This window comes from Orcinus orca, chromosome 21 (assembly GCF_937001465.1).
Source record: "Orcinus orca chromosome 21, mOrcOrc1.1, whole genome shotgun sequence".
Taxonomy (NCBI): Eukaryota; Metazoa; Chordata; class Mammalia; order Artiodactyla; family Delphinidae; genus Orcinus; species Orcinus orca.
In genome coordinates, this window is record NC_064579.1 from 32,995,667 (window position 1) to 33,023,554 (window position 27,888).

Consider the following 27,888-nt stretch of genomic DNA (forward strand, 5'->3'; position numbering starts at 1 on the left):
GCTTACACACATTGGAGCAATTAAATGGTTTTAGGAGCAACAGTGTTTTAGTGTGAACTTGGCAGTTCTAATATGTTGTATAAAATTTTCAACAAAACATTTTGCCTAATAGAGACCAGGTAATAATTGGAAGAATTAGGGTGCACACTAATAATTTATCTGTGAGTGTCTGTTGTTAAAATAACTTCTTTACAAAACCTGTGGACATCTTTCCCTGAACATTTTCTACCTTTGCAGTTTGCCTCCAAAGTTCAAACTCTTTCAGATGTTTTTCTTTTATATAATGCTTTAAGACTTTTCCAACTTTTTCTCTGTGTCATACTTGAAGATTATCTCCCCAGTGTTTGCCAAATGTACATTGTTGTTTCCTTTAGTTTTTTTTCAAAGAATTCCTCCTTCCCTCCTTTTCTCAACCTACCTAAGACCTATTCATTCTTCATGACCTTATTCAAATTCGAATGCCCCTACCTTTTCTAGCAGTACTTAATAACTGTGTACACCGTTCATCCCATATAATCTTTAAGAAGGATCTCTTTGAGTGTTCACTTACACTGTTACCTTTTATCTACTCATTACAGACATCTTTATATCACCCACAGTGCCTGACACATTTTCTATGGATCTAGTAAGAAGGCAGTATGAAAGATAATGTCCTTCTTAATGGATAATGGGTTAAATACACTATTGATAAATGTAGGGCATTGAAGGTATATGAAATGGACAAGTGACAGTAAAAAGTTATTTTTTTCCTCAGTGATGATCACTGATCACACATTTTCAGAAAGAATTGGAAAATATTTTGTTTTTATAAGCAATTCAGAATCATATCTAACAGTAATCCTTGATGAACACCATGAAAATCTTTGACCTTTTTCTTAGGTATCAGAAATATTTCCTACTGACATGTATTTTTTGAGGAGGATAAAAAGATGCACTTTCCCTCCTGTTTACATTTATAATTTCACTCTGAAAGACAGATTTTTTTTAACTATCTATCTTCATTATACCTTATTTGAAAAAGAGAGTTGCAAAGCCATCTGGCTTGGAAAACTGAGAACAATTTAAGTTGTTGATTTTAGAAGTGAAGAATATCAGTGTCACCTCTTGAAAATAAATGTTTGAAATGTAAATAACCACTAAAAATGTATTAGTAAAGTAAGATTCAGGAAATTTCATGACCTGAAGTCAATTTGTGGCCTAGATTTTATGATTTTACCTTTGAAATACAGAATTCACAGGGGAAGACAATCTGATCTTTTGAATCTATGATTGGAAAAGAAGGCTTTGGTCTTTGACCTACTGAGGTGTCCAAGCTCATAACACGTAGTTTACTGTTTCCATTGCAACCAGAAACAACCTCCTCCTCTCTGGCAATTCCTCATCCTTTTTACATTTTATCTTGTTGAACTAAGTGTATTTCTATAAAGTATATCAAACCCTTTTGGAAATAATGAAGCATAAATAACATAGAGTACGATCGAGAGATAAATAACAGGAAAATACCAGAGGAGAGGCATACAGACATGAATGAGGACGCCCGCTGCAGCTTACAAGATTTATTAGACAAGGTTATCCAGGAGTGGTATTTGCTATTGCAGCCGGCCCTGTAGTTATGATACTTGGAACTGTTGATACATCTTCTATTTGTATTTTTTTAAGATCCCATATCATCATTCAAGAACGTTTAAAAAATATTAATGGCAACAGCAAAGTAGCAACACCAAAGGCATACATCCTGTTGCAAAAGTGTCTGGATTATAAATGTGAACAGCATCAATAATGTTAGGACACCCGAGGAACTGGTCTATGGCCTTTTAAATCCTACTTTGGTAGGGACTGTCGCTACTATAATGTATTCAGGTATGCGTGTTCCAATTTTCTTTCAGCTCTTTTTTGTTATATATATAAATTCATAACGTAATATTTGTGTATATAGAGTTTTTGATGACTGCCCCAAAAAAGCAGAGAATACACTTAAAGATGGGCTTAATGTTTTCAAGAACCTAAGAGATGGCAAAACAATTTGTATCAGGTTCCACAGAGTTAGTAATTACAAAATAAGTACAACATAAAGATATAATATGCAAAATTCCAATGTTTTAAATTTCTATTCTTTATAATCTCAACAACATGACTGTATATTTAAGGTTGGAGCAATGAAAAATACAGACTTGGCCGAGAAAGTTAGATAGATTGGTCTATAAACACATGTAAACATACTTATACATATGCATGTTTTCAAACTTATAAAAATAGTTTGAAGCTTATATTTTATTATCCCTATTTCCTTATTTTATCCATTACAAAAAATAAAGGTTTTAATTTGAAATGCTACCTATCAATACTTTCAAATATTCTCTATTAATATGGTTCAAGGGTTAATAAGTCAAAAGAGTGAGATGACTAAGTAGTCACTGACAAAAAATGTAGCATATAGTTAAGAATGAAAGACGGCTAGCAGGTTTCATTTACTTATTATTATTTATTTGTGTATGCTTCATTTTTGATGGAAATTAATAGTAACAGGGAAGCTATAAATTTCCCTAAGTCTTAATTACAAGTAACTATTGCAATGCCTTTACTTCAGTGTTGCCAACCAGGTATTTGGTTGAAAGGGTATTGGATTGAGCTAAATTACACAGCAGAAATTGCAGTGACTACAGGTCAGTTCTTTCTCGGCTGGAATGACATCCATTCCCTTTGCTGCACTGCTAGGGTGCAAATCTAATTGTTGTAATCATCTAAAAAAAAGGCTAAATTGCTTCTGGTTGCCCACAGGAAAAGTCTACATTTATTAATTTGCCTAACATGTCCATAAAAATTAGCTCTTGCTGGCATCCAAGTAATGTTTTTTCCTAGAGTGTCTCGTATCCACTGTGTATTCCAGTCTAATATACTTTTATTTCAAGTCAACAAATGTGTCACATTATCTCTCGCCTCCAGACATTTGCATACACCCTTCCCTCTGCTGGGAGTCATTTTCACTTCCACTCATGTCTTTGCTTCACTTTGCTCTTACTACTTGCTTGTCATTCAGGTATTGATGTAGTCTTCCCTTCCTTCAAGAAGCCTCATTTCCTAAAACGCCTTAGTTTGCTCACCCTGCACTCTGTAATGATGGGATTGCGAGACTGCTGGTCTGAATTCCCTACAAGCCTTCCCATCAGTGAGTGTGTTTGGCACACGCTTGCATTCTCAGCCCCGAGCAGACTACTTAGAACATAGTGCACGTGTAGCAAACATTCGAATGAATAAACCACCACATCCTCTGGAAAAAAACGCACAAGTATGTAGTTAGGCAACTAGGTGAGTTTAGGTAGTGATTAATTCCTTTACTAAACCAACCACTGATTCTTTCAATAGGAAATTTTTGAGTAAAGTTTTCTGTTCCTGACACATAGTTGGTCATTGGTAAAGGTTTGATCACCTGGCCCTTTGGTTAATGGAAAGGGAGAATGCATAGGAGCTTAGAAGTTTTAGGCTTCTTAGAGGTATTCAGAAAATTAAATATTCTGAGTAATATAAGTTAACTTAATGTATGTTTAAGTTGGATTACAAAGAATTAAGACTGTTAAATATTATATAGTCAAATGTAAAAGCTAGAATAAAAAAATGTGATATAGGGCTTCCCTGGTGGCGCGGTGGTTGAGAGTCCGCCTGCCGATGCAGGGGACACAGGTTCGTGCCCCGGTCTGGGAAGATCCCACATGCCGCGGAGCAACTAGGCCCGTGAGCCACAACTGATGAGCCTGCGCGTCTGGAGCCTGTGCTCCCCAACAAGAGAGGCCGCGGTAGTGAGAGGCCCGCGCACCGGGATGATGAGTGGCACCCGCTCGCCGCAACTGGAGAAAGCCCTCGCACGGCAACGAAGACCCAACACAGCCAAAAAAAAAAAAAAAAAAAAAAAAATGTGATAAAGCATTTTAGCAGATACATACCCTTAAAATACTATTTAACTGTATTTTTCATACTTCAAATGCAGTAATTCATTCACCTACAGCTCTTCAAAGGTTAATATATTTGTTACTTGTGGAGGAAAAGATCACATGTGGTTCCAAGTAAAACTGGATCTTTCAGTTAATGTTCCAGATCCTCCTGTGCAGAATGGATTATTTGTGTGTGGTTCATGGAGATGGTCATTTCAAGGAAACGTAGGCTCACAAGCATTGAGCAGCTCTAGCCTCTGTAGGAGATCTTTGTCTTAGTTTAATAGTTTATTTTTAGAAAGTCACAGAAATGCTCCCTAAAGAGCAAAACAGCAACAGGAAAGCAGAGTTTAACAAGAATGAGCTATGACTAGAATTGTGGTTTTTGGAATAATACATTAGGTTTGTAATCAATTATGGATGAAATGTCTGGTCCGTATTTTTCCACACCATCTACCGGCGTCTCATCCCTCACGTCAGAACCGATGATGGAAGTAGCACCTTTTCTGTCATAACTGTCTGGACCCAGAAGGGTATGGTACCAGGAGATCAGCAATTAGCATCAGAAGTCAGTCATCCCGAGGCTGTGTTTTCTAGAGTTCATCTAGAGAAAAATAATCCTCCAGTTGACGCTGTATGCGTGTATGCACACACACACACGCTGACCTTTATTTGTACTCTTTTGAATTGGAAACCTGACATTTTCCGCTTGTGTGTGAAAGCAGAGCAAATCTGTCTAAACAGCCCTGAAAATAGGAATGTGGCATCCCAGCGACACACAGGAAAACAATTCGATTGGAAGGACTTTTTAAGGTTCCCAATGCATATTAGCATATATACATTTATTAGCTGATTATGTAGTTGTTATATTGCTGTTCTTTAACTGTCACGTAGCAGAGTTTACTAAAATTTTATGCCTAAACAGTCGAGAGCTTTTGGTGAAAAAGAACAATAACAAAAATAACCCAAATCTTTCCAGAACTAATTTTATATATCAGATTTTTTGACACTACTAGAGCTAATATTTTCATGAACGTTGTTGATAAACATCTAAGGCCATTATTCCTAAAATGCAATTTAGATTTATAAAGTAATAATGTTAATATAACTTCTTTCAGTTTATAGATGACTCAAAGAGAAAAAATCTGTATAATTGAACTATTTGACAACCATTGTTTCTGCAGTCACACATAATTTGCACATGCTTAATTTGTGGAAACATTAGGAAGACTTACTCCTTGAATCTAAGATTGAATCTACGCTTTACAGAAAAAAGTAGCAAAGTTCAAGAAAACCCTTCCTTGTCATGGCTTTAATACTGGAATATTTCACAATCATTCTTTTTTTGGACAAGAACTAGACGCATTTGTTACAGTTTATAAAGATAAACAAAGATGAAAATAGGCATTGAAGAAAATTACATTGTCAAAATACAACCCCAAAAGCGTTGGCAGCTTCTTTACCTGCAGATTAGATAACATTCGGAAGACAAAATCCCTGTTCTCGAAGAACCTACAATCTGGATGAGAGCAGATAAGAGACAGTACATCTTACTGCAACCTGTGGTGCCTGTGTATGCTAGAGGTCACACAAGCCAACTGTGGCAGAATTTCCAAAGCAGCCCAGGTCCCTTCCGGTTAGGAGTCAGAGAAAAGTTCCCAAGGGTAGTGGTTCATCTTACGCCAGGCTTTTTATTAATAATGATTCCTGCGTTCCACCTTCTGCATGGGCAGTCCTTGGGAAACACCTAACAATTGGTGCTGCTAATAGATATTCTGTTACCTTGCCTGGAGGCTCCTCTATGGCCGTGTGAACACCAAGAAAATAAAAAAAAAGGCCATCTTTCACTAATCTTGGTGTCCAGTCCAGAGCCTGGCATATCAACATACAACAGATGCTTATTTTGTTTGTTTAAATCTTTAACAATATAGGCTGTGCTGAATTATCTTTGCTGGCGTGAGATGTGTCTGTCAGTGCTTCCTGTTCTTCAACATACCTAAGGCAGTGGCTGAACCTCATAGCGCTTAAAAACTGGCAGTGTGTATACTGTGTTTGAAACTACAGCTCTCACCGCGCGTTTGTGGATGAAAAAAATCCCATGAATATGTTTCTTTGCTGGCTTTAAGAAATTAGTGTAATCGAAAACCATTATATAACCAGGCTTCCCTAAATTCAAAGGCGCCTTTAAAGAAGGTACCGTTTGACAGCTGTTTTCACGTGATAGGCTGAAGTGTCTTTTAACCTTCAATGGTCTTTAAGCAGAGACATAATTAATAGGCACTTGTTCTTTTAATCATGCAAGAAATATAACTCTTTCATTTACAGTTTGCTTATTAGCCCTCAGCTGTCTTTATGGCACGGATCACCACGCAGGAATACCGTCGCGTAGACTAAATGTGAAAATGCTTATGAAGAACTAGAATCCAAATGATTCAGTTCGGGGTCAGTTTGCCACATAGGTGGTGCCTCAGTTTCTGATGGCTGCTGTGACAAAGTGCTGCAATCAGTGGCTTAAAACACCGCAAGTTCACTCTCTTATAGTTGTAGTGACCACAGGACCAAGATGGATGCAGGGGCACTGCTTGCCTCCTGGAAGCTCCAGGGGAGAATCTATTTCTGGGCCGTTTCCAGCTTCTAGAAGCTGCCTGTGTCTCTGGGCTCCTGGCCCTACAGCTCTCCTATCTCTGCTTCCAGGCTCACACCTGGTCTGACTCTTGGCTTCCTTGTCCCTGTTATAAGGACCCTTGTAATTATTCTGGATTACCTGCATAGGAGCAATGTAATCTCCCCATCCCAAAACCCTTAGTTTAATCACATCTGCAATGTCCCTTTTTCTGTGTAAGGAAACATACCACCACATTTCATGAAGTAGAATGTGGACATTTTTGAGGTCCACAACCTAACCACTGTGTGTATCTAGATTAATTTAGTGAAGAGAGTTCTCCCAAGGGAGGGCAATTTAGTTACCTCCTCTTTTAACCCTTGGTCTGTGAGGTCTTCTTAGGGAAGCGGGAACCATGAGTAAAGGAGACAGGCAGTACTGGTCTCATTTCTATCTGGAAAATTCATAGCCATCAAGGGTGCATATTTTCATTTGGGATAGAGGGATAAAGTATACTCTAGTTAAATCTTTATATAGTTATATTTGCTCTCACATTTTAAACTCCTTTGGGAACAAATAACCAAATTACCTTAGAGCATTTTTTTAAGGTCAGACTTAAAAGAGTGAGTTGTCAAGTCTTGATGTTGCCACTTTTTTCCTGAGGTTGTCAGAAGTTGTCGTGAACATATATTTCTTACGATTGATTTGATTTGAAAGAGAATACGTAGTCTAAAACTCTGAGTAGTCGCTCTTGAAAACCCAACATTCTTATTTTGCTTGAAATTGATTTTTTACTTAGCCAATGTCAGATTTCCTAATTATTTATGTTCGACATATGATTTAATTAACTATATATATATACTTATGTTCAAGCTGTTTATTGAGGATATGAATTTCTTTCCTTTACGTGTATCCTTGTTTTTTTAGATGATAACTTTCATTAAGGTTGGAAATCATTGTCTCTTTAATACTGTGGTAGAAAGTCCTCCTCTTACAAGGATATTTTTCTGATACTTCATCTCCATGCTTTGTATCAAAGAAGGACGCTTATAGTAATAAATACCCCACTTTAACTGCAGAATATAAATAGGAAGTATCCTACTGTGTTTATTTGGTTTATAGATAACTTTTGAACAGTCTTCTAACATTTCAAAATGCTATAACTTCATTTATAAACATTTACTTTTCTTGATAGTCAAGCTACTTTCCAGGGTGTTTTGTGATCTACAGTAAAAACTTTTGGGGGACAAATTCCTCCGATGTTTCCAAACTAAGGTTTAGTTAACATTATATATGTTGAAAGTACACGTTCCATCTAATGGCTAGTGTCATTAACTGTTCAGCGTTTCCCTTAAAGCTTGAAAGTGTCAGACACTTTGGAGAATGTTCATGTGATGTGATTATTTTGTGCTAGAAATATAGAAACAGCATTTTAAAAGAAAAGTGAGTTTTGTGAATTACCTGTATTTGCCTTAATCAAAATGTGAAATGTGTTCCACTTGATCCTTGTGAATGGTTTCTGTGGCATTTGCCGCAGTGGTCATTAAATTAGATAGAAAGAGCCCGATGTGTATTTGGATCCTTTCCGTGTTTCAGAACTAAAGAAGTGCCGGCTGCTTTTCTGCTTCCTGAACCTCCGCAAGAACAAACGTGCTCGTAAACTGCACATTAAGAGTTCTTCAATTCGTTCCTATTTCCTCTCGCAGCCCAGCTTCTTAATAAGCTTTGTCAGGCGTTTCTGCTCTATATTCATTTAATTTCTTCAACTTTTCTCATAAGCTTTCATCCTGATTTAAATGAAATCCTGTTACAAGTTACAGTCGAATTATAACCAGGCTCATTCACTAAGTATAAGTCCTTATACGAACTGATTTCACTACTTTGGAGGAAAAATTAATGTGCGTTTAATATCTTAACTTTTTTCAGTTTTCAAGAAAACAATCGATGTTTCATACACACATTCATGTACAGACACATATAAAAATATACACAAATGTTTTCATCACGAAGTAAGCTTCCGAAGATTTTCTCTTCCAACCCTCTCTTTTTATATATTGCTCAAACTAGGTATTCACATACCTTAAGGGAGGTAAGAACCGCTATAGCACTAGGATTCTGATCTCTTTAGGTTAAGTCCATTTTCTGGTCAATTTTTGACAACATGTACAGTGAAGGCTATAAAGCCTGATGGCACACGATGCACCTGGGCTGAAGGCCCCATTGACTCTTGTACAGAACGTGACACTCCATCGAACCCCTGCTGCAGTTGTCATCGTGACCTGTCACTAGGCTGACACTTCGGTAGCATATGCCTCATACAGTATGAGTCCAGACGGAATGTGATTTTAATTATCTATATATCATTTTCTTTATCATTGCTAGGTAATACACAAGTGACGGATAAAAGAATGAATGTGGATCAAATTGTTCATGGTCATATTCCCTTGTCTTTGTTCACATCTTCCATGCTTGTTCACTTCTTTTTAAATGTCTGATCATTTCATGGTCTGGGTTTTTGGTTCTTGAGCCTGTCTTCTGCCAACGTTAGCGGTCTTTCACCAGTGTCTTTTTACCTTTCGCCATCTTGAAGGATTTCATTCTTTAATATTTTTCGGTATTTTTTTTCTTGCTTTAGTTTCATAATCATAGTGTGTGTTCCTAGCTTTATCTTACATGTTTGAATTTAAAGCTGAAGTTTCAATAGTATAGTTTGAACCCTGGCAAAAAGTCCTTATTTTTTATTAACTTAATAAATGTTCCCTAATTCATGACCCCGACCGTCAGGAGGAATAAAATAGCTCAAGGTTCGTGGAATGGAATATGTGAAATCGACCAGAGGTGGGGTTTAAACTTCAGGTCTGTCGCATGGTTACAGCTCTGTGATGTTGAAAAAGTGACTTAGCTGCTTGCAATTTAAATTTTCTTCTCTGTATCATGGAAACAGTAGCACCTAACTTAAGAGTATTGTAGGAATTAATGAGACATTCTTTACCAAGATTCCAGAATGCGTGATATCCTTTTACAGAGAGGCTATTTTTCATTCACTAATTTGAAAATATAATTTATTAGACAAAATGGGAGGCGGTCTGAGCAATCAGATACTGGTTCACATGTTTAAAGGCCCAGGCCAACGGGAAAATTTTTTTAAAATGGTGTAACGTCCTCTGCTCCCAAACTTTCAAAAACTTTTTTTTTCCCGAAAACGTCAACCTTTTCTCAAAGGGAATAATCACCTTTTGGAATTGTCCTCATCCTTTTAATTTACGTACATCTTACTAATTCTCAGGTCCTTCTCCATAAATTGTGAGGAGATGCTAAATTTTTATGTGTGAAATTTGTGAGATGTTCAAAAAATAACAACCAGCCATTATTCTAGGGCTTTCTATTTCTCACATCCTGATTGTGAAATATTGAAAGCATTATCACCCACATATGTTATTTATTTACTTGTGAATTTGTTTAGTATTCACCTTCCCTCTAAGGCAAGTTGCATGAGGACAGGAATACTGCCTGCATTTATTTACCACACTTTCTCCAGTACCTAGAAAGACACATAGCACACTGTTGAAGTTTCATTAGTATATACTGGATGAGTGGATGGATGAATGCATTTCAAATATTAGATATTCCTCTATAGACATTTGAAAGACTAGTTTGCAAGCATTAATCTTTCTGGAATAATTTAGGTAAAACAAGATTTCTCAAATCTAAAGCAATCCTTGAGATTTTGTTGAAAAACACAGGACTAACCATTTTGTTATCTTTCTTCAATAAAAATAATGAGGTTTGTTAAACCTAAGCAGAGAACTTAGCCCAATTACTAGCTACTCAATAAATATTAACTATTAGTCATTAATTAGTTTATTCATACACTTAAAATCATCAGGCCTTGAAATGAATTGTTTAAAACTTATCGGTAGTGTACAAAAGGAATTAAGAATTTTATCATAACGATAAATAGCTAAGAACTGCCTCAAATTTCATGTGTGTCTAATACTTAACTCCATGGACAGCTTTGCTTTTAAAATATAGAAGAAGATATTTGAGCTTGATTATTAAGCATAATTAAGGTTACTTCTTATTTTGCAAGGTACAGCATTATTAGAGAATTTTTATGAAAACAGCCATCAATAATGATGAATTTAGATGCATCCAAAATGAGTTAATTAAAATGACAGCAGAATTTCACTAATGATCTGGCTATAAATGAGCGGCAAATACTCACCCTGAGCTTGAACATGTTACCTTTTAAACTGCCCAGTGTACAACACAACAAAAATTAAACTGAAATAAATTAATACTTTAAGAAATGTTAAAAGGAGTAATTGCTATCTGGTCTCATCAGGGGTGTTAATATACATGAAATGCATCTTATTATAAAATAGCAACAGCTGGCCGTAGAGTAGTAATTTCCTGGACTGTACTTTTTAAATTAAGGTTAACTGGACACAGTGATATACTGTAACAGTAGATGGAGTTGAAATTACACAGCTGATACATGTATTGGAAATAATGGCCTGTATACAAATTTCCAATTTTATTTGTAATTATTTTACAGTTTTCATGTAAATTATTCAGTTGATGACTTTAAATCAAATCTTAAATAAAGATATATATTTAAAAGAAATATTTATTTTAAATAAAAGATATTTAAAGGATATTTCTTTTAAGTAAATATGAGATATATATTTAAAAGAAAAATTCTTGATAATTCCCTGGCAGTCCAGTGGTTAGGACTCAGTGCTTTCATTGACGAGGGCATGGGTTCCATCCCTGGTCAGGGAACTAAGACCCCACAAGCTGCGTGGTGTGGCAAAAAAAAAAAAAAAAAAAAATTCTTAACTCTGAAATCTTTAGGGAAGTGATAGTAAATTTAAGCTACAAATAATACTGTGCACGTTTCAAATAATTTCAATAATATTTGAAGATAAAAACTATCAATTTTTAAATTCACCAAAGTCATCCGTTTTTGGACTTACATTTTTGTAATGCATAGGGAATGGATCATTTTGGAAAACTTTGAGAGTGCCATTAAGGATGTGTCCCTTACATTGAAATGAAATAAAATTTCCTAACAGTACATGCTATGGTGTTATTTTGCAGTTTAATATTAAGTACGATAGAGTATAAGGTTCTTCAATGACCTTGTTAAAAATAACTAAAATGTGAACATTATTTTTAAATGAAAACATTATTTAATCATTTAAATGCTAAATCTTTTGACATAGATATAATCATTTTCATTGAGAAAGAGATTTATTGTTCCTTTTATGTCATTCTCATTAACTTGTGTAAGACGTGCTTATATAACTTAACTACAATGTAACAAGATTCTTCGCCTTTCACAAATGTAATTTACAGAAGAGCAGGAGATAAGCCAGTACGCAGTATTACACTGAAATGAATCATCACTGATAACTGCACTTCTTCCTCTCTCTGCTTAGCTTTTTATCTTTTCTCTTCCTAATGTATTTGTGGATGATGAGAAATTCGAGATGGATTCTGTTCTAACAATTATACAAACTGCTGCACTCTCATTTCCTGACAAACTAGATTTGGGCTGAAAGGGGTGAAAAAAGGGCACAGAATAAGAACTTCCTTTCAGGCAGAGTGTGAATGTTGGGCAGGAACCTGTTGGCTGGACAGTAATTTGGGAAGATGGGGAAAAAGGAGAACTAAGCCCCTGCTGTATATAGTGTTGCACATTGTACGTTCAGGGCAGAGCCCTCATTCCCGTAGCAAAAGATGTATAAGAAAGTAAAATATATGCGGAGCTTAGCAGAGTAGCAAACAGTAACTTACTGTTTCATGAATACTGCTAATATTTTAAATACTCTTCTTAATATTTATCTTAACTACTGAAACTACATTGATTTTCCGCTGATGGACTGTGCCAGTTGACTTTGGCCAGGTGAGTACACGGAGCTAGAAACTTTATAGAGTGGTACCTAGTGTAGTTACGGATGGGACTGAATCAGATTCATCTCGCTGCTTTGCTTGCTTGATTTCATTTATCCATTCACTAAGGATTTATTGATAGACACTGTTCTAGGTGACTTGGATGCCAGTATAGTGAAAGAATCTTGTCTAAAATAAACTTTGAGTCCAACATGTGCAACCTCCGTTGCAACCATACGATAAGGCCTTTGGTATTCAACGTGTACATGGCAGTATGGAAACTCAGGAGGGAGTGCTTTATTGCCTGGAGAGATCAGTCAAGTCCATTTGGACTCTGAGCTTGCAGTAGAGGTTCAGCATTTGCATGGCGGGATAAGACATTCTTAGCTGAGTAAGCATTATGGGTGAAGACAGGATGAGAGAAAGTATGACTTATTCAGGGATTTGAGTGAATGGAGAGTGACAAAGGAAATGTATTTACTTTTCTATGTCCCTTCTTTATTTTTTAACTCGTTCTATTTACTGCCTCTGCAGTTGGTCTGTAAGTAACCTTGCTGGTATCATTCAGATTCCAGTATCATTCACACATTGCATGCTGGGAAAACTGAACCCTCTGACATTGAATGGTGGTTCTACTTGGAGAGGTTTTAAGTTGTCTATACTAGTTTTCTATCATTGAAAGAATAGAATGATTACTTCATTTCAAGGATATAGATTATATTAATAAAAGATATAGGAAATGTTGAGGGGAAACGTTTATGATAAAAATTTGGAAGAGTGATCTTTTCATTCTGCTTTTATAAGTGACCTTCAACAATTTAACTCATGGATTTCCTTGTTGCAGAGTAGTTTGAGGCAAGCACTAATTTATTTATTTATTTATTTATTTTTGGCCACGTCGGCTCTTCGTTGCTGTGTGCGGGCTTCTCATTGCGGTGGCTTCTCTTGTTGCGGAGCACGGGCTCTAGGCGCGCCGACTTCAGTAGTTGCGACGCACGGGCTTCAGTAGTTGTGGCACGTGGGCTCAGTAGTTGTGGCTCTTGGGCTCTAGAGCACAGGCTCAGTAGTTGTGGCACACGGGCCCAGCTGCTTCGCGGCATGTGGGATCTTCCCGGACCAGGGCTCGAACCCGTGTTCCCTGCACTGGCAGGCGGATGCCCAACCACTGCGCCACCAGGGAAGCCCAAGCACTAAGTTTTAAAGATGCAGTTTATTTAGTCATGGCGAAGGTACAGATGATAATCCTGTCAGCAGTTTGGAGAGAAAAATGGATACCTCGAGACAAGGCTATTGTGTAATCCTCATGCTTGCCTAGAAGAATATTGCCATGATGCCGGGGTAACAGAAAGCTTAATTTCTAACATCTTCTAGATCTTGAATTTGTTACTGGATGTACAGTAGCTGTGCGATTGTTTGGAGTCATGACGGGCCTGATTCACTTCTGGTTTTGCACCGACTGGAAGTTAAAGAAAGAAAAAGAATCCAGCGATGCTTTTAAGTTGTTGGAGAGCCACGTGCAGATGACGTGTTTCTTTCATTGATCAGAACGCAGAATTGACTCAGTACCTTAGGAAAAATGCTTAGAAGATTCAAGCAAAGAAATAAATGTTGTTGTTTATAAAGGAGCTTAGGCAAAGAGCTTTGAAATATCTAGGATGATGGTACGCTTCCAAAAGAGATAGGCACTTAAATATTTAGGACTGAAAAGGTTGCCTACGTTCTCTAGTAGAAACAGATTGTCGTGATGCTTCGTGTTTTTGTCTTGTTGTTAAATGGAAAATGTAGAGTACAAAATTTCTGACGGAACAGGTGAGTGAGCTGGAGTTGTAGGTACTGTGCTTGAGAGCACAGGTTTGCAAACCATGGCCTATAGGCCAAATGCGGCCACTGCTTGTTTCTGTATGGCTTGCAAAGTTTTGTTTTTTTGTTTTTTTTTACATTTTGAATGGTTGAAAAAATATTTTGTCACCTGTGAATTTCATGTCATTTTCACGTTTTAGTGTCCATAGGTAAAGTTTTATTGAGACAGAGCCACTTCATTTACTGACGTGTGGCCTGTGGCTGCATTTGCGCAGCAACGGCAGAGATGAGTACTGTGGACAGACAATCCAGGCTGCAAATCCTCAAATATTTACTATGTGGCCTTTGACAGAACGTTTGCCAACCTCTGCTTTAGAATCAAGGAACTATACATGATACTCAGGAAGGCTTCAGAGAGTTCAGAATGCAAAGACATTTGTGTAACTTCCTCTAGGTTTCAGTTAAAGTGCAAAGAATTGTATCCGAAAGCAAAGATAGAAGAAAAGTTTCTTTCACTTCTCCTTTGTGAAAAGCTGTGAGTATATATATGTTTGAGCCTGCAAGTCCATAGTTTACAGAAACAGGTACGTGAAGGTGGGTGAGCCCAGCATATGGGTTTACCGATGGATGGGTGGTTGGAATTCAGCCCAAGGAGAAATCATCAACAGCTAGCAGCTGGCCAGCAGTAAGAAGAGGTGAGTAGAGCTGTGTGCATCACGTCTCCCCCACTGTTACTATCCAGAAAGTCAGGCTCCATATACTTCAGACGTCAGAGTTGCAATTCACAAGTCTGCAGTAGGTGTTCTGTCCTTTATAAACAGATTTAAAACACCAAACAGAACAGGTTCAGCTCTAAATAACAGAACTGAATCTTAGGAAAATAGATCCACTTTATCTCCAACTGGACTGCCGTGTACTTGTCATAGTGTAGTAGTTCTCAACTGAGAACAAAGCTGAGAAAAACTCCCAAAGAAAACCACTGGGCAGTGTATGACTTCCCTTCAGGGTCTGCTGACTAACTCAAAGGGCTGAAAGTAACATCAGTAAATAAGAATGGTACTACCAAGTCTACTTACTCTAGTCAGAATATTCAGTTGCATTTAGGTGTTGTGGTTAGGGGAAGAAAACAACATAATTTCTGTAGGTAGAGCGTTTTGATTTCTGAGAAAACCAAGTTAAATTTTTTCGTAAGGTTTCTTTCCTATGCTAAAAATGAGAAAACTTTTTCACGGGGAATTTATAGATTCTCATTCTCTGAATTTTTCTTTTTAAGGAAGGTGTTGATTAGTTCTGTTTTGCTTTTTTGATAAACCTCCTTCTCCCCTCAAAAGGGGCACAGGGGATTGATGGAAAAGATCCTCCCAATTTACTTTTAACAGTTTTCCCTGGAAAATAGTGCCACCCCCCGCTTTTCTTTTCCTTAACACTCTTTCCTTCCTCACTGTTCACATTCAGGAACTACTTAAATATAATTTTCTGATGGCTGAGTATCCAGTGTAGTTTGTAGTTTTTTGGAATAAACTCTCCCTCTTTTCACCTCCATGCTCTTCTAAGCACAACAATGTATTTTTATCGAAGCGTGAGACTGAATAATCTCTTACCTGTCACTGCCGTGGAAAGTCTCCCAGAGGGTCTCTCCGTGCTTTCACCTCCAGACCTGGGACCCTAGTGCCTTTCTGTTGGTAACCTAGGCTTCACATTGCTTAGGGCCTACCTTTCTGAGAATGGTCAACAATACAAAGGAAGTGAACGTTGAAACTATAAAAAGGTCCCACACTGGGTAGGGGTTCTTTAACCAAGTGGTACCGTATAATGATGGAATTCAATACCAAATGAGTGTTTTAGCTAGCTTGTTTTCAGCGTTTCTCTATCGTTCCATCTCGTCATTTAGCAAACTCTTGTTTAACCTGAAACAGATGCAAGGGTATCAGGATGAAGGGGTGTTTCCAGCATTTCTGTAGGGAGGCTTCCTGGATGCGGTCTGTTGAGCATTGTGAAAAGAACAATTCATGAGGACACGTGATGCTTTTCTTTTCCCTTGCATGTTTTTAAAAGCTATTTACTATTTTTACCGAAGGACCTTCGTGCTGGCCTCCAAGTTCGGGGTGTGTGCAGTGTAATGCGCTCTTTTTGAAATTGTGCACGTAGAGAAAGGTCGTTGTTTCTCCCTTAGAATTGGCTTTATTTTGGTGAGGTATGTAGGAAATAGATGGCGAACGCCCGGGCGTGGGAGGCTGCTCCATGTTCTTCTTAAGGCACCTCTAGACATTGCTTCCCTCAGCATGCATTGGGCCAAAAAAGTATTTTGTTGAAGCCTTTTGAAAGCAAGACTTAATCTGTCTTATGGTGATGCCTCATTTAATTCTTAGACACAATTATGTTAGGTTTGGGAATATTGATCTGTATTGCTGTATTCTATTATTGGTTGTATCCTCTACTTTTATGACCAAGGGCCACATTCTATAATATGCCCCCCCATCCAAAGGTGAACAATTATAATGAGTCATTTCTTACCTGTCTGAATTCTCAACAAATTTCCAAGAGAATGGCATCATCTATGCCATATGCATTTAAAAATAAATTTTCAAATAACTCATAAGTTGAAATTGTAAGTGGAAATTAACATGGAAAATACTGTGTAATAACCAATAAAACGCTACATCCAGACATGTAGAGTATATCTGTTACACAGTAGTAATATCATAAAATAGGTTATTAGCTTGTTAATTTTAGGATCTCTTCTTTTGTAACATAAACATCAAGCCTCTATTTTATTTTTAAAATCACTTTAGCAGCTTTTCTGGTTCTGTTGTTGATTTATAACTTAATAAAATCGCAGTCAGAAACATATCTAAATGATACCGGTTGTAATTTTTTGAATTCCTTTATTGCCAAGTGTAAGGACATTTTTTTGGGTAAACTTTATTTGTGCACTTGGGAAAAATGTGTTCTTCAGTTGTTGAGGGCAGTGCTATAAGTGAGTGACGAGGGAGGAGGCTTATTGTCTAGAAAATTATCTATAGACTTACTGACTTTTTTTGTCTGATTAGTTATTTAGAGAGATTTGTTAGAATCCACTGAACTAATGGTAAATTTGTAACTTTCTCCCTGAAGGTCTCATTTTGTGGTTTATGTATGTTCAAGACATAATAATAAACACACATAACTTTTTAGTTCATTGAACATTTTATCATTATATATTGATACCTTTTGTATCTAGTAATTTTTCTTGCTATAGTTATTTGAGGTTAACATATCCATGAAACTTCCTTTTGGTTAGTATATTTTTATCTCTTTATGTGTCACATTTTAAGCTTGTTCCTTGAAATACATAAAACTGGATTTCTAAATGAAATATGTCCATCTTTACACCTTGAAGAATTTCATTTTATTAATTGTGGTCATCTCTCTATTTGAATTTATTTTTATCCTCTTGCTTTGAGTTTCTATCCTGCTCACCAGTTTTCTTTAATCACCAGTTATTTTTCTATCTCAGACATTTCTATAAAGGTTGCTTTGGTAGGGTTCAATACTATTAAAGCCTCTCAATTTTTTTTTGCCTGAATTTTTTTCACCCTCAATTTTGAAAAATGTCATGATACGCATTCTAGGTTAATAGAGCTTTCTCCCAGTGTTTTAAATACATAATTCAAAAATTTGTAAATACTTTAAACTCAATTAAGTTTTAGATATTTTCAAGTGTGTTCAGTGTTTTCCTGCCTTCACGATCGTTGCTAAGAAGTCCCAGCCAGTATAGCTTCGTCCACTTTCAAAAATTCTACCACTTACATAATTAACATCACAGAGCTAGCTTAGAGAACATTTTTTTTTTTATCTTGAATGTTTTTGATTTACAGTGTGAATTCAGGACCCAAATCTGTGTGAGGGTCAGCTTAGGTTTATCACTTCATATAGAAGCTTTCTTTATTTTATTTAAAAAATTATAACCAAGGTCAACAGCAGGGTATACTGACATTGGTACTCTTGACATTTCGGGCTGGATGATTTGTTGTGGGTCAGCACTGTCCTGTGCATTTAAAAATACTTAGTAGCATCCCTGGCTCCTGTCCCTAGATACCAGTAGCATGGTAGCATCTCCCTAGTTTTCACAACCAAAAATGTCTTGAGATATTGCCATCTGGCTGTTGGGGGATGGGGAAAATTTGGTCTCAGTAGAAAACCATTGATCAAGAGCAAAGCAAACATGTTTCCCAATGGCTCTCCTTTGTCGAGTGTGTGCCTGTGTGTATTTTTTCTTTCTAATTTGCTTTTTTTCTTTTTTTGTCATATTACAAAAAGGGACGTTGTATCATGAAAAACTCATTAAATGTAAGCTAACAATATTTGAAAGAAATTCCAATAATTTGCTTTATAGAAGCCCAAAGATTTAAAAGAGAAAAATCAGTGTTTAAGAAATGAAATACTTCAATAACTTATGTCACACCTTGAAGAAGTATTTATAGAGTAGCTGTTATGCAGCTGGTATTAATATTCTTAGACAAGTTTGCAAATTACTAAATACGCTGGTATTAATACTACTAATAGTCAATCGTATTGTCACTATTGTAACAGTAACATGCTTAGAACTTTGTAAGCAGATATGTGTATAGGATGATTGTAAATAAATGAGGAATCAACTCAGCTACACATCTGAAGATACTGGACGTCTATTAAATATTACATATATGCCTAGAAATGCCAGATATACAGAAGTAAAACAAAGTTCCTGAAAAGATGACAGTAATTATATAAAAACAAACACATGCTTGTAATCAAAAACACTTATCCCATTATAGTTTCAGCCAAATATAGAAGAATTTGTGAATATGTACAGCAGTCAAGCCACGGAGTTAACAAATATGTTTTTGAAAATCTTTTTTTATTTTAGAATTCCTTTGGACCATAAGATTTCTTTAGAGACTAGTTGAGACACACCCTAGATTTGTTACTAAAAACAAAAATGACGCGGTTAAGATAACTAAACTTGGAGTTCCTCATGTTTGTCTCTAGTGTAGCAAACATATGCTGAATTTTGCTTCCCAGATACCATTTCCTGTCATTCTAGGTAACACAACCACCGTTTTTGTTTGAGTTATCTGTCCCCTCCTGGCTGGGTCCCTCACCATCAACACCTAGGTGCCTAAGAGAAGCCAGCTGCTCCAGGGGTGGGGCTTACAGGTGAAACCTGGTAAACTTACTCAGGAGTGAGCATATCACCTGTAATGGTCCAATCAGAGTGAAGCTTAGGAATTGTTTGCTGTTAGTAGAAGAGACCCCTGTCAAGGAAATACTGACATTTTGTGACCTTGAGAAGAGGGCGTCCCAAGAATACAGGCAACAATAAGTGGATTAATTAAGACAGTGCTTCCTGCTGTAACAAACTCAATCTCTAGAGCTTAGTGGAATAGAAGTTTATCTTTTACTCCCTTAAATTCCAGTTGGTGGGCATGGTGGTGGTGATGCTTTTCTCCATGAGCCTAGATTGGTGAAGGGCCCATATTCAGCATCTGTATTGTGAAGTTGACAGCCTGCTTGCTGGTGGGGGGAGAAGGAGGTTGGGTGATAGTGCCTGAAGGATTTTAATGAGCGACGCACACATGCTATTGTCAAGAATCCGGTTCAAGGCCACATTAAGTGCAAAGGAGATTGTGTAATACAATTTAGGTGTGTGGTAGGAGGAAAAGTAAACCAGCTTGGTGAAGAATCAGTCATTCTGTATCACATAAAAGATGCAAAGCTGAAAGATGTATCTTGACACCGTCATATGAGCCCTGATTCAAGACAAGCCTAAGTCAGAAGAACCCTAAACTCTTCAGTCACTTAATCTAATAAATTACCTTTTAAAATTTAAGTCAAAATTAGTCGACTTCAATGAATTTCAGTCACTTACAATATAAAAATTCTTAACCGATACACATAGCAGTATAACATCGTATAAAAATAACAAGTTATTAGTACATGTTGGTAGGAGGAATGAATATATGTACCCCTCCCCCATCTCAAATCATATTTGCCTAGAATGTTAAATTAACTATTCATTCCTTTTATCAAACTACCAGAATCACTACAATTTTTAAAGAAAAAGGCATACATTTTGTTAAAACTCTAATTGGATATAGTGATTTTTAAAAATTCAGGACGTTTAGAAAGAAGAGGGACTATTATATGGCCAGAGAAAAAGAAGTACGTGTATATTCTCTAAAGCATCCAAAGACACAGGTCCTGGGTGTAGACTGGTATCAGATGAGGCATTGCAGAAGTCATTCCGTGGATACATTTTCTAAAAGAAGGAGCAAAACTCCAAGTACAAAGATATTTTGGTCACAATCCAGAAAGATAAATATTGAATCTATGCATTGAAATAAATATTGAAATAGTAATATTGATCCTAATTGAGACTGGGTTTGTACTTTTTTTTTTTTTTTTTTTTGCGATACGCAGTCCTCTCACTGCTGTGGCCTCTCCCATTGCGGAGCACAGGCTGTGGACGCGCAGGCCCAGCGGCCATGGCTCACGGGCCCAGCTACTCCGCGGTATGTGGGATCTTCCCGGACCGGGGCACGAACCCGTGTCCCCTGCATCGGCAGGCGGACTGTCAACCACTGCGCCACCAGGGAATCCCCTGAGTTTGTACTTTGAAATTGATGTGTTAACTAGAAGCATAGGATCAAAGGGAAAGAAGGTCAGGATACGCTTTGGGCCTCTGGTGATTCAAGTAACTCACAAGCAGAAGAAAGTGTTTCTTGGCCTGTATTTTGTGTTGTATGGGCGGGCATGCCTGCTTACAAGCAAACTCCACACCAAGCTGTTAGGACACTCTTAGGAATGTTAACAGTCACCGAAAATGTGTGCGTGTGGGGAAGATAAAGTATAGGGACTTAATTTTTCCAGATGTTGCTCTAGGGGTACAGTGATTGATGACACTGTGTCCCTTACAGCATGCAGAGGTAATTAAGGTTGTTGGCCCTGGTAATTTAGGTCGAGTCTTGTAATCCATGGTAAAACTTTTCTGGTTTATGTTGGTGATAGTTGTGTTATACTACCCAAATGCTCAGAAACAATGGCCAGTCAGCTCTTGGCTTCTTATCTACATCCTGTAATGTCTGATGAGGGTCTGTTAGTTCAGTTGAATTGAAATGCAGAAAAGTTTTCCCCGTTTAGTCATCAGGTACAAAGATCTGTAATGTTGAGTGCTTTGTTACTCAATACAGGAAACTCTGAAGTCCTTGTCAAGCTCCAGTCGCAGAAGTATGCTGGTTTAAAAGGATGAATGCTATGGACAGGGGTATATGCTTCGGAACCAGATAGTCTTAGCCTTGAATCCTGCTCCCTTTGCTTGACTCAGTGACTTCTGTAGCCTTGTGCCATCTACCAAATCTCGTGGAGCCTCAGTCTGTGCGGAACAAGAAAGTCTCACCTCACCTGGGATTCTTGAACGTCATGTAATATATATGAAATGCCTAGAAGAGTAGCTCTTAGTCAGAATCATTCTGCTTCCAGAGAGAAGCTCAGACGTCCCAGGTGGGTGGCTTGTTTTCTGCCGGGGACAAAGCATGCAGGTCCTTCAAGGGGTAGAATGCTAAGACAGTTGCCCCAAATTCTGCATGCAGTTCACTTAAGAGCTAGAGTCAACAGCCCAGTGCGATTGAGTGGCCCCAAATGGTGCTTTCTGAGAATAAAAGATGGCCTCTCGTGGACTTTGTAGTATATGTCGTAGTCTCATATACTTTGCTCTTTGAACTTCCCAATTTAAAGTGAAAATACAATTACCTATTCAACTTTTTCCCCGTCTCAACAGAAGAGGAAAATTGCATAACATAACAAGGTTTTGTCAGAGTCAGCAAAATTACTCTTGTGTGATCCCTTTTCAAGGAACTAAAAAAAAAAAACAACTGAAAAGGCTTTTCTTCCACGCTGAGGACTGTTGATTACCCGTCCATATTCAGCAACCATCATTTGTACTTTATAGATAAGGTATTTTTTTTATTGAAAAGGTATTCTTAACGTTTAATGCTACAGTATGAGAAAAACATAGAAGGTAATTTGAGAAGTAGAGAAGGTAACTCCTTCATCCTTTTTTAAAGGATAAAGATTCTAAATAATGAATAATAGAATTTTACTCATGCTAACCTTAGGAATAAAATAATTAGAAAAATAACTACAGAGAATTCTTCTTTCTACCTTCCATTCTTCTGTCATATTTCAAGTACCCATCTTTTCACACTGAGTATTTCAAAAGCCTGTCAGGTTACAACCAGAATTATAAATTTTTCAGTATATATTCTATACCTAAGATAATTTTGTGCTTAGCCCTCAAATTACCATTTCAGTTACAATGCAAATGGACACATGCATGCAATTTTATTTAAATGTATTACCTTTCTTTGACTATTGCATTGCCAAGGTGCTATTCTCTTCCATTTGTATTCTGCATTCGGGAACCAATATTTGCAATTAGAGTGAATGAGAAATTGTGATTTGGCCCATAGAAGCTGGCTTCTTTTAATACCCTTTTTCCACTGTTAAACTCTGAATGATGTCATCAGTTTTGTTTCTGTCATTTACATTTTTTCATTACCTGTAAGCAATTCCAAATATAATGAATTTTTTGGATTAAAGAGGCTCCGTGGTTCTTTCATAGTTATGTCAAAATTTTCACACTTCTGATTTTTACGTTTTCTGTCATTGAAAGGAGGTGAATAGATTTCCTGCAAAATTTATATATTATAGCCTACTTAATTTTTTCAAGCTGTCTAGTTCAATTCTCCCTTCCCCCTCTAAAGACAACCATCTAAACAATCACAATTTAGGGTTGAATAGTGAGGAAATTTTCATAGCTCCATTTCCCCCAGAGATTTTGACATTTAGAAGAATATATAAATTCTCTTACCTGTGTGAAAATCTTTTTTTTTTTCTGCTTTATGTAACTTCTGCCTTTTAACCCCAAATTTGGACAACAAGAGGAGTAGGGATGTATAATGGCTAAAATCTCCCTAAAATGGCTATTCTAGGTGCTACGGTTAACCAGTTGTCAAGACAGGAACTGAACTAAAACCAGACTTTGAACAAGTTTTCTTTCTCACTCGACCAGACAGATTTTGGTTTCTACATCTGAATTATTTTAAGCAAGGAAATAGCGTTTTGTTACCAGAGATAATAAAGCTTTAAGTTTGTTCATTACATATAAGAGGCAGTAATATGGGTGGCATTTTTTTTTTCCATTTTTTAAGGCTTTTCATGGAAAATTCTCAACAGAGAGAGCTCTGTGTGGGAATTTTACAGGGAAAATCGAGGACTCTTGCCATCAAAATACTTGAATTACGTTTAGACAGTATGTGTGTATTTTCTCTTAGGTCTAACTCTAGACACTAAATGCTTAAAGGCCAATCACTGACTTCTAGAAAAGAGCTTATTATTGAGTTTTCTGTTCTAATGTAAACCTTACTTTTAGATTTTGCTCTAATGATCAAGTCATTTAATATCTACTTGTATCTCTCTATTGACCATGTGAAAATAACAGCATTTCTCACCTCTCTAATGTAGGCAGTTTAATAAATTATTAATATTTATCGAGTATTTTAAACTACTGCCTTAAAATGTGTACACTAACAGATAATGGTACGTGAGAAAAATGCTTCAAGGATGACCTCACCTGTGTTACAATGTTGACCTCTGCACAGACTCAGACAATGGCTGATGGCTTTTTCCATGAAACCATGGTTAATATGCTTCTCCAACCCACTGTTTCTAACAGTCTCCTTTTCAAGGAAACCCATCAGTATGCTTCAGAGGTACTTCATCATTATCCCTTATGCTCATTGTGAGTAGTCAGTAGGAATATATTTCAGGCCTTCTCGAGAGATATCCATTTCCCACTTTCCTCTTAAATTATCTCTTGGAGTTAAGTAGAAGGAAATAAGCCAGCTAAGTATTCAGTTTACATGTGCTCAAATCAAAAATGGAATTTTACCCAACTCTAGATTTGCCAGGCTGAATAGGGGGAAATTCAGAGGCATGACAGCCAGAGCCAGATTAGTGAGAAAATATAGCTCTACATTATATATACAGTGGGACTTTTATGTATATGAATTATACATTATGTTAATGAAAATTGTACAATATTTCTATATAGTGAACTCCCTTATATAAACTAATGGAAGGACTACATCAGAAAAATAGAGATAAGTACAATATATAAAAATACTTTCAAATATGAAAAGAATACTGTATTGGTATTTAGAGTGAGGTGGTATTAGATCATTCCAGAACTTATAGCCATTCACTGAAAAAACAAACACTATGGTTTAGCTGCGCTGAGGTATGCGTGTACACCTGGAACAATCGATCAGTCGTGCCCTTGAATTTCATTAAGTATTTATTGAATGCTCACCATGGGCTGATCGCTGCTCAGAATTGGGCGCACAAAGATCAATGGAAAGCAATTTTGCTCTTAACAAGTAGGCAACATATCAGTATATAGAACAGAGTAGTAAATGCTGTAAGAGAGCTACTGAAACACGTATGAATCAGGAAAAGTGTCATAGAAATGATGGCAGGAGAGAGAGATCTTCAAGAATGTATAGGTTCTATATATAATAGAACACATGGTATATTCTGGAAGTATCAAGATGTTCTATTTGACTTGAGGGGAAAGATAGGAAAGAAATAGAGTTGATAATAAATAATCAAAGTAGAATGGGGTTGGATTTTAAGGAACTTGAATGTCATGATAAATTTGGTCTCCATGAAATGAGGAACCTGGCAAGGATTGCCAGCTATAGTGTGTAGATCAGTGATCCTCAAGGGGGTATGTGGAGGACAGTTTTGCTTCCCAGGCATCATTTGATAATGTCTAGGGACATTTCTGGTTGCCACAGCTGGTGATCTAATTGGCATCTAGTGAGTAGAGGCCTGGGGTGCGTTAAGCATCCTGCAATACGAAGGACAATGCTTAGAACAAAGAATACCTAGTCCAACATAGGAGTACTGCTGAGAACCCCCGACGTAGCCTGTGGGGCAATTAGAAAGAGATGTCTACGGTGGACGGCTCATTGAGGAGACTATTGCTACAGTTCAGACAGAAAACAAAACCAGAACTGAGAGACTAAAGGAACTTTCGAAGGAGACCCAATAGATAGACTTAAGAAGAAGAATCTATGCAACTTGGTAGCCTATGGAACGGAGACTGAGATAGGAAAACAAAACAGAACAAAACAAAAACCCACCGAAAATGACTCTCAAGTCTTCAAACTTGGGTAACTCTGGGGATGACCGTGGATCTTATCAAGTTGGGAAAGCTACATGAGTTCAACTTCTAATATGCGGAGTTTGGGGTTTCAGTGGTTCATCAGATAGAGCTATATCCCAGGCAGTTATAGACTTGAGACCCAGGAAAGGTTTACCTACTCAGTCAAACATCAGACCTTTGAGTGCTGTAATCCAGGCATATGGAATCATACAACCATCAGTAAGACACAACAGGTCCCCTCATTGTACTCACCACACTCTTCAGTCACAAAGATAGATCAGTGGAGTATATATACAGGTAGTATTGGCCATTTTTTTTTATAAGAAATTGGTTAAGTTTTAAAAAAATATTAACATGAGATGACAGGGGTGCAGGAAATATACAATCTCATTTAGTTCTGATGGGAGCGTGACCCAGTAAAGGGTTTTCAAGTGGTAATTTGTCTATGTATTGAAGATCCTCCTATCTCTCTTGGCCAAGTCATTTAAGTTCTAGGAAACAATCAGAGATGCATTAAAACTTTTCCGTGAAAAGACAGTTATCACAGCATTACTTATAAAAGTGAATGGTTAAAACGCGATGCATGTGCCCCTAAAGTGGTATATTGTAAAATTAATCATCACAATTTCATAGGAGTTAACTCTAAGTAGACATGAGATTCAGGGTAGAAGAATGGCCAGTGGCATGTGGAAATATCCATGGTTTAAGGCTAAATGAAAAAAAAATCCAGTTATTTATGAATGTCTTAGTTAGGTGGATAGATACATATATAAAGAAAAACTAAATTTAATGTGATCCTTAAGATGATATAATTAAAAGTGATGAGCATATTCTTATTTTCTGTGTTGCATGAAGGATGATCGGGATGGAAGAGACTATAACTGGGGAACATAAAAGCCTTCAGTGACTCCATCCTGGAGTCAGCCAGAGGCCAGTGAAAGATTGTAAAGGGAGGTGTAATCACTGTATCACACACTTGTTAATTTTAGAGCTTAGGATTCTATGAATAGACACATCCTAATAATGGGTGAGTAGCTTTCGTTATAAATCCGTATATACTGATTTTTTTTTTTAACTGAGACCTAACAAGTTTAAAGGAGACAAAGTACACAGGTTTAAAAAAAGGCACAGAAGGAATTAGAAAATAACAAACCTGTGAAGGGCCACAGGTAGGCATAATAGAGCCAACAGATATTTGGCAAAGCAGAGGGAAATGCCAGGACTGCAACTAGAGTCCCTTGTTGTCCAAAACAGGTTCTCCATGCCTAAAACGTAAGCAGCTTTAAGTTTCTGGAGGAAAAAAATTTACTTAGAATTCACAGAACACTAAACGTAAGTGAAGAATCAACACTCCTTGCAGTCATGCTGTTTTTCTAGCATGTGCCTGTCCCACACCTTGAGATGACCGACTGCATCCTTCCTCCTAAAATCCTTGACAAAGCGTCCCATCCCTTCCACTCCAGGCTACCCTTTCCCACACGTGATGGAGAAATGTAAGTCACAGAACAACAATCTCCCCATTGTTCAGTGTTACGTGCAGACTTACCTACATCTATACCAATGTTTTCCACCTTCTTCCCGTTAAAAAAAATTCTCTCGGTGTTGTGGATCCCATTTCCCTAACCTTATTCAAGGAATTCTTCCCCTTTGTTCTCCATCTCTTAACTTGTCTTAAAAAAATATATGCTAGATTTACTTTATCCCTTGTTCCTCTCTTATTAACTACTCCATTCACCCCAAACTGAATTCTTCCCCTAAGCAATCCACTTAGGCTTTTCTCATCAGGAATAACAATGGATTCTGCATTACCCCGTGTTTCCTGATTGTATTTGCCTAGATTTTCCAGCAGGTTTCAACACAGTTGATCATTTCTTCCTCCTTGAAACACTTCCACGGAGCCAGTGCATCCTTTTGACTTTGCTCGCTGCTTGTATTGGCATTCTTTTCTGTCTTTCCTCCACCCATTTTTTTGCAGGCTGAAATTCTGGATTAAGGATGTGGTTTACCACCTTTCTACTTTCATCTCAAACTGTACTCATTTTTGGGTCATCGATTTGCCCAAGGTTTTAAGTACCACCTAATTTTTCACAATTCCTGATTTTTTTAGGGCCAGCCTAGACCTCTGTTCCGATTTTTAGATGTGTGTATACAACTCATTTTCCTTGGATGCCTTATAGACATCTCAAATAAAGCATGTCCAAACCAGTTGTAAACTATTTTCTCCCCCATCAAGGTAAACGGAATCATAACAGTAGTACAGATCAGTTGCAGAGAAGTTACTGCTTTGAGCACTCTTTTAATCACCCTCTTCGTCAAATCTGTATGTAGTATGTGCGTTGTTTCTCCAAAATATCTTCCACTCAGCCACTGTTCACCATCTTTACCAACATACTAGTCTAATGCGATTAGACTAA